This window comes from Sturnus vulgaris, chromosome 20 (assembly GCF_052056855.1).
Source record: "Sturnus vulgaris isolate bStuVul1 chromosome 20, bStuVul1.hap1, whole genome shotgun sequence".
Taxonomy (NCBI): domain Eukaryota; kingdom Metazoa; phylum Chordata; class Aves; order Passeriformes; family Sturnidae; genus Sturnus; species Sturnus vulgaris.
In genome coordinates, this window is record NC_142262.1 from 1,369,348 (window position 1) to 1,381,622 (window position 12,275).

The 12,275-nt window shown below is 54.2% G+C and overlaps 1 long non-coding RNA gene across 3 annotated transcripts in view; it reads left to right on the top strand.

The window, feature by feature from the left end:
* Window positions 1-4,151: 4,151 nt before the first annotated feature.
* Window positions 4,152-12,275, top strand: part of LOC148221541 (uncharacterized) — a 39,002-nt gene continuing 30,878 nt past the window's right edge. Inside the window, exons 1-3 of one of the 3 annotated variants that reach the window (XR_015807779.1) lie at window positions 4,172-4,369; window positions 6,553-9,715; window positions 10,213-10,636. This is a non-coding gene — a long non-coding RNA (uncharacterized LOC148221541). Of the gene's footprint in view, window positions 4,370-6,552; window positions 9,716-9,811; window positions 10,637-12,275 lie in introns of those variants that run through there. The other 2 variants (XR_015807777.1, XR_015807778.1) reach the window with 2 other exon arrangements.

Consider the following 12,275-nt stretch of genomic DNA (forward strand, 5'->3'; position numbering starts at 1 on the left):
AATGGATCCTTGTGCGGGAGGCGAGGAGTGTGGGGAGAGAAGGGCAGAGACACGAAATCACTGCCCTGCTCCTCCCAGCACAGCCCGGCTGTCGCTGCCTTTGCCCCAGCCATGGGGGCTGAGTCACCTTGGAGGAGTCACACAATGGATTTATCTCCCCAGCCCAGCACACCGAGGACTTTTTAACTTTTAAGTGGCTTGAGGATCAAGCACTGAGCGCATCCAGGCAGGAATTGGGATTTTCTGTGTCCCTGTCCCGTTGAGGAGCAGGTTTGGCTCTTGGGGTTCATCATTTTACCTGTCCCCCTCCTCTGCTTGGTGTTCACGGTGACTTTGGGGGGGTTTATCCAACATTTGCTGTGGGGTTTGAGGCTGTTTCCCTTCCCTCCATCAGGAACTTCTCTGGGACCCCCAACTCCCACAGGGACCCCCATCCTCCATTGGGATTCCCTTCTCTTCCAGGGTCCCTGGAGGAGAATTCCCTCCTGCTGGGGCAGGGTCTGGGGGCTCGGTGCCGTGTCCCAGGTGTCCCGTGTGACCTTGGCCATGGCGTTTACACCTCTGTGCCCGTGTCCCTGAGCAAACAGGTGACGCTGAGCCTCTGCCCTGCCTTTGTCCTGCCCAGGCTGCTGCCAAGCTCCTGGAGCCTGCCTGGGATCACAGAATTCCAGGTCCAGGTACCAGAGAGCTCCTGCTTGGAACGGCTCTCCCTCCCTCTGTGCTCCATGATAAATTTGGGAAAGAACTCCAGGACCATCAAATGCAAGCTCTGAGCAAACACCCCCATGGAGAGGAGCCACCCCTGCTCCTTTTTGGGGGATGGGGACACCCCCAGTGCCCTGGCAGCCCCCTGACCTCTCCTGCAGGGAAGGAATTTTCCCCAACACTCACCCCGACCCTCCTGGCACAACCCGAGGCTGTTTCCTGTCCCTCCTGTCCCTCATTCCCTGGGAGTTGATCCCAGCTCCCCCCTCTGTGTTCAGGGTTTGAGGGGCTCAGACCTCGGCACGGGCAGTGGATCCTTCCCATATCCCTGGGACAATCCCAAGCTGGGACTGCTCCGTGTCCCTTTGTCCCAGGAGCACAGCGGGGTGTGGAGGGGACAGGGCTGTCCCCAAAGTGTCCCCATCCCTGCTCCAGCTCCCTCTGAGGAGAATTCCCAGTGCTCCTTCCAGGAGCCAGGCTGGGATCCAGCACCAGGCAAGAGCTAAAAACACAGAACCACATTTCCCTCCTCTGTTACAAACCTCAGCTTTGGGGCTTGGATTTAGTTTGATTTTTATTATTATTTTTCTTTTTAAATTTGGGGGTTGGCTGCAGTTTTGGGGGAAGTTTGGGGCTGTTTGTGTTTTACCTGCCACAGCTCCCTGGAGCAGCAGCTCTTTATTGGCTCCTGCAGCGCTTGGCACTCTCAGCACTGGAAAGAAAAAGCTTTTTGTTCCCATATTTCCATATATTTATATGGATTTAACTGGGCTGGGGAGGGCATTTGAAGGTCAGAGGATTTGCAGAGGTTACTGTGCTGGCCAGGCCCTGGGAACAGGGAGCAGCCATCCTGTGGGAGCTCATTCCCAGCTCACCCTTCCCTGCCTCTTTATTTTCCCAGTGCTGCCCATCACTGAACACTCTATTTTCTTGTTTTTTCTGGGAAAAACCACCAGCAAATCCCAGGGTGTGGATTTATGGATGTGCCATTCCCAGGCTGGGGTGGGAAAAACAACAGGAGCTGGGGCTGTGACCCCAAACTGCTCCACAGAATAAAGAGATTTCCTGGCTCCCCCTTCCCAGGGCAGGGCTCCTGCTCCTTCCCAGAGCGTTCCCTGTTTTCCTGGAGGAGTCAACAACCCAGTCCTTCCTCCTTGGCCTCTCCTGGCCATCAGGAGTTCTGTATTTTGGGAATATTCTTCTGGAGAAGAGCCAGTCCATCCTCCTGGTGGTCTCCTTGGGAGCCCCAAAACCAAGCCTGGAGTGAGAAGCAGGAATTTCCTTTCCTGCAAAACCCTCCTCCCTTCCCAAGAAAACAGGAAAAACCTTTTCCCAGGAAAAGCCTTTTCCCTTTCCACCAAACCCCTCTTCCCTTTCCTTGGCTGTTGCACTGAGGATTTCCTCCCTTAAAGCTGCCCCAAAGCTCAGCTCCAGCAGATCCAGTGGCCACATTCCCGTGTTGGATTTGATAATTGCAGGGTGGGCTCCATGATCTCGGGGGTCTTTTCCAGCCTGGATCATAGAGCTGCAGATCCCGGTGGGATAAAGGACAATTCCAGCTGTTCCCAGTGGATTTTTTCACGCCTTGGGAACATCTGGCTGCCATCCTCCCACCCCCAGCTCCCTGCTCCTTGGGCAATCCCGCTCCTTCCCCGCCCTCCCCAGCATTCCAGGGCTTTTCCCCGCGCCTCAGGAATGCGGGGCAGGAATGTTGTGCTCTCCAAGGAGCCGGGAAGGGGCAGGGCTGGCAGGGCTGGCACTGCCCTGCGTTTGTAGGGCCGGGAATGCAGCCCCAGCTGGAGCTGGGATCCCATTCCAGCATCCCCAGCACCTTCCCCCTTCTCAGGGCTGGGAGTATCCCAAAAATCAGCGAATTTCCGTGGGAATTGCGTCTCCTTTGGGGTCTCCGGGCAGCGCCCAGGGGCTGCTGTGGTGACACCCATCAGAGGGTGACACAAAAGCTGTGGCAGATCCTTGGAGAGCTCCAGGTTTGGTTTGTTTTTGTAGATGATGTCTGACAGCTCTGTGGGCTCATGGCTCTGAAGGAAACACCACTGAAAAAGGGAGTAAAAATTCCAAATTCAATGACAAAAATAGAATTTTTCCTTTGGAAATCCCAGCCATCCAATCCCACAGGAGCCCTCTGCTCACCCAGCTCGGCTGGTGTTGGATCAGTGACACCTCCCCCTGTCCCAGGGTGCTCCAAGCTGGCCTTGGACACTTCCAGGGATCCAGGGGCAGGATAAACTCCATCCCTTGGAGCCTTTTCCCAGCTCTGCGAGCCCCGTTCCGCCTCTTGCCAAACAGGTTTGAATTTCCAGACCGTGGCTATGAAAACGCAGCTCAACCCCCTCCTGCACAGCACTAAAATATGGCTTTTCCCCCTTTTTTAATATCCCCTGAACGATGACCTTTTCCCTCCTTCAGCAGGCAGCCAACACAAGCACAACAATGTGATTTGTGCAGCGTTTCAGCTGCGGTTTCTTCAAGAAATTCATCTGCTCTCCAAGCAATTACGGGCAGGGAAGCATTTCCACTCCGGCTTCAGGCCCTGAAAAGCTGCCAGCAGGGATTTTTATTTTTTTTTTTTTTCCTTCCCCTCCGCTCTCCCTCTTGCTCCCTCAGCCCCCCTTGTCCTAGAAAATTCTGCGTTTTCTCTTCAGCTGCAATTCTGGGGGGGTGTGGGGTGGTGAAATCCCAGCCTGGTGCAGGTGGGAAGGGGCTGGGCTGGGCCATTTCCCACCTGGAGCGGTTTTTTTTGTGTGGGATTATCCACCCTGAGCTGCACCTTCCCCTCTGCCACAGCTCCAGGAGGGGACACGGGCCACGGTGCCACCCCCTCCTGGTGCCCGCTGTGCCCTTCCCAAAGCACGTGGGGTTCAGAGGGCAGCGGGGACCTGCGGCTCCAGCCCAGCGCCCAGCCTTAAATGAGCCCCGAAGCCAACAGCACGCTTAATTGCTCGTTCATTCCTCGGATGGGTTAATGATTAAGTTAAATTAATAATTGGGAGAATAATTAAACGGAACAATAAGCATTGGGAACGATGGAAGCGCTCGCTGTTCGCGTTTTGGGGTTACTCATTCACTTTAGGGTCGGGCTGGCTGTGCCGGGGATGCGGCTCCCGGAATCCCCTGGAAATTCAGACTTTTCCAGGCAAAACCATCGGTTCTTCCAGGGATGCGGCTCCCGGAACCCCCTGGAAATTCAGACTTTTCGAGGCGAAGCCATCGGCTCTTCCCTGCCCCGGAGAGCGGCGGGGTCGCGAAACCGCCCCGAGCCTCGGGTCCCTGCGGAGAGACAGAGGGACAGAAGGAGGGACAGAAGGACAGAGGGAGGGACAGAAGGAGGCGGCTCCAGGCCGGGGGGGAGGAACTACAAGTCCCGTGAAGCCGCGGTGCCCGCCCGCCGCCGCGGGGCTATAAAGGGGGAATGGCCCGGCAGGCGCAGCCCGAGCATCCCCGGCGGCGCCCGAGCCGCTCCCGCCTCCCGCTCCCCATCCCGGGCTCCTGCCCCGCCAGCCCCGGCCACGACCCCTCTGTGAGATGGGAACGGGGCCGGACCCGAACCCGAACCCCCGGAGCGGGATGAGGAGAAGGATGAGGAGGAAGATGCCGCTCGGAGCAGCGGAGGAGCCGCAGCCCCGGGAGGGTCCCGGAGGTCGAGGTGGGTGCCCCGCTGGGCTCGGGGGGTGCGGGGGGGTCAGCACGGGGCTGCTCCGCCTCGCCTTGTTCCTGCGGCTCCCCCCGGGGTGTCCCCTGCGCGTCCCCTCGGTGCCGGCAGCGCTGTCGCTTTTCCCTCCGTGTCCCCCCGGTGCCATCCTCTGTGTGTCCCCCCGCCGCTGCCATCCCCTCCGTGTCCCTCCAGTGCCATCCTCTCTGTCCCCCTCCGTGTCCCCCCACCCCGGGGCTCGGGATGCTCCTGATTCCCGAGAGCGAGGTGGAATTTTCCCTTTTTTTTTTTTTTTTTTTTTTTTTTTTCCCCCAGGAAAAGCGTGTGGTTGCTGCTTCCCCTTTCCCCCTCGTTTTTTCGCGGTATTTTTGGTGGTTTTATTTTTATTTTCTTTTTAGTAAGGTTTTTGGTTTATTTTTCGGGACCCGCACACGGTTTCTCCCTCCCGTGCTGTGGTAATGCTTTCCCCAAAATTAAAAATTCTCGCCCCGGGGCAGGTGCAGCCCCTCCGAGCCCCGGGGCTGGCGATCCGCGGGATTTAGGATGCACAAGAGCACTTTTGTGTGAATCCCGGAAAAAAAAAAAAAAAATATGAATGACTCCGTTCTTTTGCTGCCTACAACAAAAAGACCACACCAGTCTAGACCTGCACACGCAGAAAATTTGCGCTGGCTGCTCCAGGGACCCGGCGTGGCCGGGGGAAAACTCCAGCCCGGGATCCCTCCCGGAGAGCCGGGGATGCTTATTTGGGGAGGAGAAAAAAAAAAAAAAAAAAAAAAAAAAGTTTGAGGTTACTTTGATAGGAACAAGAGGAGCTTTTATTGCCCGAGCATTGTTGGTGTTGCTCGCTGCTGGCTCGGAATTTCCTCCGGAGGCTGCGGGAATTGCTCAGCTCCTGCTAATTGAGACATCTTTTAATAATCAGGGGCGGGAAGCGTTGGTGACTCAGGCTTTGGGAAGAGGCTGAATTTTGCTTTGCCCGCGGTTGTGGAGGGGAGATTCCAGCCGGGAAAGCCGAGCAGGGCTCGCAGGGACAGCGGCCCTCTGTGCTGGCAGCTGAGTGACGCTCCCAGGGTGTCAAAATTCAAATTTCCCTGCGGAAATTGGGATGGGAAAAATCTCCCTGTTTTTCCCCAGGTGTGGGATCTGCCGTGTGAAGGGATTTGGGTTCCTGATATGGGGACAATCACTTCGTGCTCTCATTTTTCAAGGCTTTGCTGCAAAACCAGCTGGATCTGCTCTTGCAAGCTTTATTTTTATTTAAGTTTCCCAGGCGTTTTCAGGTGTCCCAAAACAAAAATTTGGGAGATCTGGCACCCCTGAAATTCCAATTGAGGCTGTGGGGTCACTCTGGGAAAAACAATCTTTGGATCCCAGCTGAGGAGTGAAGGAGTTTGTGGGGTGTGGAAAGAATCCTAAATCCCATTTCTTGTGGGGTCAGGAGGAGGCAAAATCCCCCCCGTGAACGGGAGTGGTGACACCTGTGTGGTGTTTCCCAAAGTAGGAGGGATTTTGGGACTCACGAGTTGTCTCCAGGACAGGAGGAATTTTGGGAATGCTGAGGTGTTTCCCAGATAGGAGAGATTTTTGGGGAGCAGGCTCTGGTGGATGCCTGCAGGGCTCAGGAGCTGCAGGAATCTCCTGCCCAAGGGATTTGGGAGCAGGAACATCCCTGCTCGCTCTGCTGAGCCGGGAATTCAGAGCTGTGGGGTCCAGCAGGATCCTCCCACCTGCTGAGACAGGGAAAAAATCCCAAACGGGCTCATCCCACACTCTATGGGATGGTGGCAGAGGTTTGGAGGCTGCTGGAGAATCCCCCAGATCCCTCTGGAATGGCTGGGCTGGGGCTGGGACCTGCTGGGGAAAAGTGGATTCAGCTGGAAAATCAGGAGAAATGAGAAATGTCCCGGGGCAAGTGGATTCAGCTGAAAAAAATGAGGAATGCCTTGGGGAAAGGTGGATTCAGCTGGAAAATGAGGAATGTCCCAGGAAAGGTGGATTCAGCCCAGTGTCACCTGTGACGTTTCAGTGGCAGCTCGGTGTTAAACAGAATTTTGGGGGGTTCAGGGCTCTGGAAGCTCAGGTGCCACCTCACCTGCACTGGGGTCAGGGTTACAGGTGCACCCAGGCCTTGGGCAATGTTGGCACCTGCCTTTTTTTTTTTTTTTTTTTTTTAGGATCTTGTGCCATCTGGAAGCCCCTGGCTCTTCCAAGGCTGAACTTTTTCCATTCCCCTCCTGCCTGGTTTTAAATTTATCCATTCCAGCAGCATCCCTTCTCCCTGGAGATTTTGAACAGCAGTTTTTTAACTGCTGGCTCGGATCTGGATGGATTTTGGACTCGAGCTCCTCCATCTGGGAGTTCTCCTGGATAAGGAATGATCAGAGCACTTGAAATTTTCAGAGATCAAAAATTTTGGGCCACACCCGGCCCCTCCCTGGGACGGCAGGGGGATCGTGCCAGGAGCACAACGCGGTTCCCTGAGGGGTTTGGGGGTTGTTTGAACCTCGAACAGGAAAAAAAAAGCAAAATAACAAAAGAGAGGGCGAGGAGAGCCCAGGGCTGTGCCAGTGACCCAGAGCTGGAGCTGCTCGACAAAGGGTGGCCTTGTTCAGCAGGGCTGATTCCACCAGGAAAAATGGATTTAAAGCAGGAATCGGGGAGCAAACAATTGCCCCGAGCTGGTGCAAACACGGCATGGGAACGCTTTGATTCCCTCCTGAAATTCCCAAAGAATCGCTGCTCCTTTCTCTGGGGCTCTGTCCTGCTCCCAGCCCGATTTTTAGCGCTCCAAAGCTCCCCCATTTTTGGGTGTCCCCGTTTTTCTGCCCCTCTGGAATGGCAGTGAGGGTGCAGGGGCTGTTGTCACCTCGGTCCCTCCTGGCTGTGATTTCCCTGGAGCTGATGAGCTCTGAACCCTCACAGGGTTGTGCTGCTGCCCTGCTCTCGCAAAAAAAAAAAACATTTTTACTTTTTTTTTTTTTTTTTTTTTAGCTCAATCGGCTGCTCCTCCTGCCAAAGCCACAGATGTTTTTTTGAGGGCTAAAAACCTAAGCCTTTAAATAAAAGTGTTTGATCCCTGGGCGGTTGCGCTGCTTTTCCCCAGGAAAAAAAAAAAAAAATAAAAATCTGGGAACGGGTTTTGTGTCAGGAGGAAACGTCCTCAGCTCAGGCTGCTCCTAACGATGATTCCTGCGGGATTTTATTCCCGCCGCAGGAAAAGCTCTGGGATCCCTGCGGGGAGCAGGGGGGGCTCACAGGGGTAAAGCTCAGCCTAAGGCAGCCTTGGAGCCTGCTGGGATCAGCCCTGGCCGGGGGTTTTGGGACAGGCACGAGTTTTAGGCTGGCCCTGGAGTCTGTCCTGGGCTCCTGGAGCGGCTCCTGCTCGGTCAGGGGGGAGAGGCTGCCCTGGGACCTCGGTGTCACCTTGTCCCCAGGCTGGGGTGGCACTGCTGTCACTGGAGCTGTTTCAGCTCCTGCTGAAATGCGCTCTCAGGCCAAAACCTGAGGATTTTGGGAAGTTTTTGTGGGAGAAAAGACATTTTTTTGGGGTGGTGGCAGCTCAGGGAGTTGCTGTGGCGCTGTCCCTGCCCATCCTTGTCCCCTCCCCAGGGCTGGCACTGCCCCAGCAGGGACAGGAGCTGCTGCCACCTGGGCTGCCAGTGACACCAAGAGGCAGGTGCGTGTCCCCAGGGATGGGAACTCCGGGAATTCCACAGCCTGGAGAGCAGGACCCTGCCCTGCTGGGGGGTTGGGATGAGCTCCAGGAAGTTTCCTCACAGCCAGCTCTTCCTCGGGCTTAAATTCCAAAAAAACAACAACAAAAAAAATTGCTATCTAACAGTCTTTAAAAGGAATGAAAAGGCGATTTAAATGATGACATTATGACGTGTCAGCCTTAGAACTGTATAACTTCCCAGTGTGTGAAACCTGCTGGAATTGATTTGGTTTCAACAGCAAAACAAAATTGTTCAAAGATTTTTTTCTTTTCCCCCCCCATAAATTTCTTTTTAAATAGAAGGACAAAATTTATAATTATTGGGTATTTAAAAAAAAAAATTTAAAAGTGTTTTACTTTTTAAAAGAAGCCCTTAAAGACTGACTTGTTGCAGCATTTCCTGAGCAGCTGGAGGGGAGGAGGGAGGCTTTGGGACCAGCAGGGTCTGGAGGTTCTGCACTGGGGTGGGGGCTGGAGGCTCCTGCTGGTGCCACTGGGAGGGAGTGGGAGCTGAATCCATCAAAGCCTGGAGGGATTTGGGCTCTGTGGAGCTGAACTGGACTGAGAAAACTCCCCGAGCTGGGCAGGAGGAGCTGCTCACCTGGCCGGGCCCTCTCCAGGTGTGGCCATCCCCTGGCTGTGTGTCTGGGCACAGCATTCCTGGCACCCTTGGGGGTCAAATCCTTTTTTTTTTTTTTTTTTTTTTTTTTTTTTTTCCCTGCGGGGGCAGAAGGAAAAGGTGGCTCTGGGGATGGTACCTGGCTGTGGGACAAGGAGCAGGACATCCCCTGCTGTCCCTTCCATCAAGAGCCCTGACCCTCATCCCAGCCCGGGGCTCGCAGGGGGAGGGAGAAACTTCCCAGCCTGGATGGGGAATAATGCTCCCCTTTTTATGGCTTCTTCGATTGTTCCTGAAAATCCTTTTTTTTATTTTTTTTTTTTTTTCAAAGGAGGAAAGTTCCTTCCTTCCTTTCAGCCCCCGGTATCTTGAAGAATTCGCTCCATTGTGAGGCCAGGACAGAGACCCTTCTATGAGGGCTCTCCTGGAGCCCCCCTGCCCGTGCCCCATCCCAACAAGCCCCCATTCTCCTCTGAAGAGGGTCCCTCTGTCTAACGCCAAGTAACTCTTAAGGGTAGCATTTATCCCGGGGCACTCAGCTCACAAAGAGCGCTGGAGTGTCAAATAAACTCCCCGCAGCCTGCAAAGAGCAGAGGAAGAAAAAAAAAAAAAAAAAAAAAACAACACAAAACCCCCTTTCTTTCCACCCCTGCGGGGAAACAAATACGGACTTTGTGCCGGCGCCCTTAACGAGCCCGGCCAGCGGGGTGGCCACGGGAGGGGCTCCGGGGGCACCTGGCACACGGCAGGGACTCCAAAACACCCCCCCCCCCAAAAAAAAAGAAAAAAAATTTAAAAAAAATTGCTGTCCCCGCTCCCGCTTTGGTTTGGGCTCCGTGCTGGCGTTGTCACCAGAGATAAGGGACAGGCTGTGACATTCCGAGCCCAGCAGGGCTCGGCTCCCGTTTGCTGATGGGGTTCGGGGTCGGGAATTGTCACCTCGGAGCGCCGGGGGTGTTTGCTGAGCGGGGCAGACGCGGTTCCCTGCGAGGAATCGATGCCGGTGCCTTTTCCCTGCGTGGATTCCAGCGGGAATTCCCCGGGCCAGGAGCCAGGGGGGGACAGGACCAGAGGGACAGTGGCCACTGCTCGGGGGGGGAGCCTAGCCAAGCCTGGGCTTGGCACAGTTTGGGTGCTGAATTTGGGGTCTCTTGGCACAATTTTAGTGCTGAATTTGGGGATCTCTTGGCACAATTTGGGTGCTGAATTCGGGGATCCCTTGGCACAATTTGGGTGCTGATTTTGGGGATCTCTAGGCACAATTTTGGAATCTCTTGGCACAATTTTAGCGCTGAATTTGGGGATCTATTGGCACAATTTGGGTGCTGAATTCGGGGATCTCTTGGCACAATTTTGGAATCTCTTGACACAATTTGGGTGCTGATTTTGGGGATCTCTTGCAGCCCTGCTCACCGGGAAGGGGACAAGGATGGACACTCGGCTGTGCTGCAGTGACCGAGGTCACTCCTGCCCCTCATGCTGACCTTTGGTTCTCCACAGGTTTTGCCATTCCTGGAGGGAATTCCATCCATGCCAGGAGCTGGGAGCTCCTCGTGCCACCAGGACACGGCCACGCCCGGGACTGGCACCTGTCCCCTCACCCAGGGAAAGGCTCTGGAGCCAGGATTTGTCCCGGGATGTTCCCTCTGCACTGGGATCTGGGATTTGGATGCTCCCTCCTGTCTGCAGCTGGGAATGGCACCTGCTCCTCCCAGATCTCCTGGATTTGTGGATTTACTGCTGTTGGCATCGCCCTGCTGGGAGTGGCTTTGTCACAGGGAATGTCACGGGGGACAGATGTGGAAAAGCAGCACTTACAGCCTGAGGCTACAATTCCCTCTTTTTCTGGGCTACTCTGAGCATCCTGGCTCTGCAGGAGGGAGAATTCCATGGAGGACAAAAGGACAAATCCTGCTGCTCTGAGGTGAGTCAAGAACATTTATTTTTCCTTTTTTTTCTTTTCTTTTAAAGCATTTTCCTGTTGAACTTCTTGGAAAATGATATTTTCCTTGTCTTAAGAAAAAAACAATAAAATATCCAGGGAGCTGCTGTGAGGGAATGAGGGAGCACACAGGTTTGTTCTGACAGCTGGACTGGCTGCTTTAACCAATACATGAATTTCTTTGTGCCATTCCAGCTTGAAATCCCCAATAGGAGTTTTATTCCTGGAGTTTTATGGCTGAGTAATGGATAAAAGGTTACAGGCTGCAGTTTCCCGGGAGGGGAATCCTGATGGGCTTCCCCGAGGCAGGGGTGGCTCAGGGTCAATGTGTGCCCTGTCCTGAGGGGCTCCTGGAAGGTCCCTGTGGAAGGGAGGCTGCTCTGACCCTCCTTGGGATGGAAAATCCATTTTCCTGCCAGAAAACGATGCCAGGCTTTGGATTTTGAGGGGGGCTTGTGCTGGTGTTGTCACCTGAGTGTGACAATGGAGGATGGAGTGGGATTTCTGGGGTGGGGGATGAGCTGCCGTGGAGCACAAATCCAGGAGGATCTGGTGTTTGTTCCCGTGGGGGGAAAATGCAAACCTGGGGCTCCGGGTGCCTGAAATAACTCCTGACTTTGGGCTTTAAGGGCTGCAACATCTGCTTGAGGAGATTTGGGGTGCTTCATTCTCCTCTCAGCCCCTTTCTGAGGGGTGCTCCTGCAGCTCAGACTCCCCTCGATCCCTCGGGGATGTGGCTTGCCCTTGATAATCCCTTGGATTGTGGTTTCCCCTTGATCCTATGTATTGTGGTTTTCCCTAAATGATCCCATGGATTGTGGTTTTTCCTCAATGATCTCATGGGTTCATGGGTTTTAGTTCTCCCTTCGTGATCCCATGGATTGTGGTTTTCCCTTCATGATTCCATTGACTGTGGTTTTCCCTTGATCCCATGGATTGTAGTTTTTCCTCAATGATCCCATGGATTCATGGGTTGTTGTTTTCCCTTGATCCCATGGATTCATGGGTTTAAGTTTTTCCTTCATGATCCCATGGATTGTTGCTTTTCCTCAATGATCCCATGGATTGTGTTTTCTCCTCAATGATCCCATGGATTGTGTTTTCTCCTCAATGATCCCATGGATTGTTGTTTTCTCCTCAATGATCCCATGGATTGTGTTTTCCCTTGATTGTTTTCTCCTCGACCATCCCATGAATGCACCCCTTGACCCCACCCCTTTCCAAGGAGTTTCCCTGTGCTGTCCCTGCCTCTGGAGCTCAGGGAAGAGGAGGAGGAGGAGGGATGAGATTTGTGCCCATGATCTCCAGTTCCACATTTTCCAGCTGAGCTCTTTGGGCTGAGTTTTTTTTTCTCTGCCCTGGCGTGGAGCAGCCCAGCCCTGCCTGGCTCCTCTGTGATGTGGGGCTGGGCTGATATTGGGGTTTCCTTTGGGTTTTTTGCATTTTCCCCTTTTTTTTCCTGAGGGATGTCCTGTAGTTTCTGGGTCTGTGGTGCAGATGTTGGTGCCTGTGGTGCCTGAGTCCAGTCCTGGTGCTGCATTTCCTCCTGGAATGGTTTGGATTTGGAATCTTGAAGTTTATCTTGTGCCAGCTCATGCTGTGGTCAGGGACACCTTGGGTG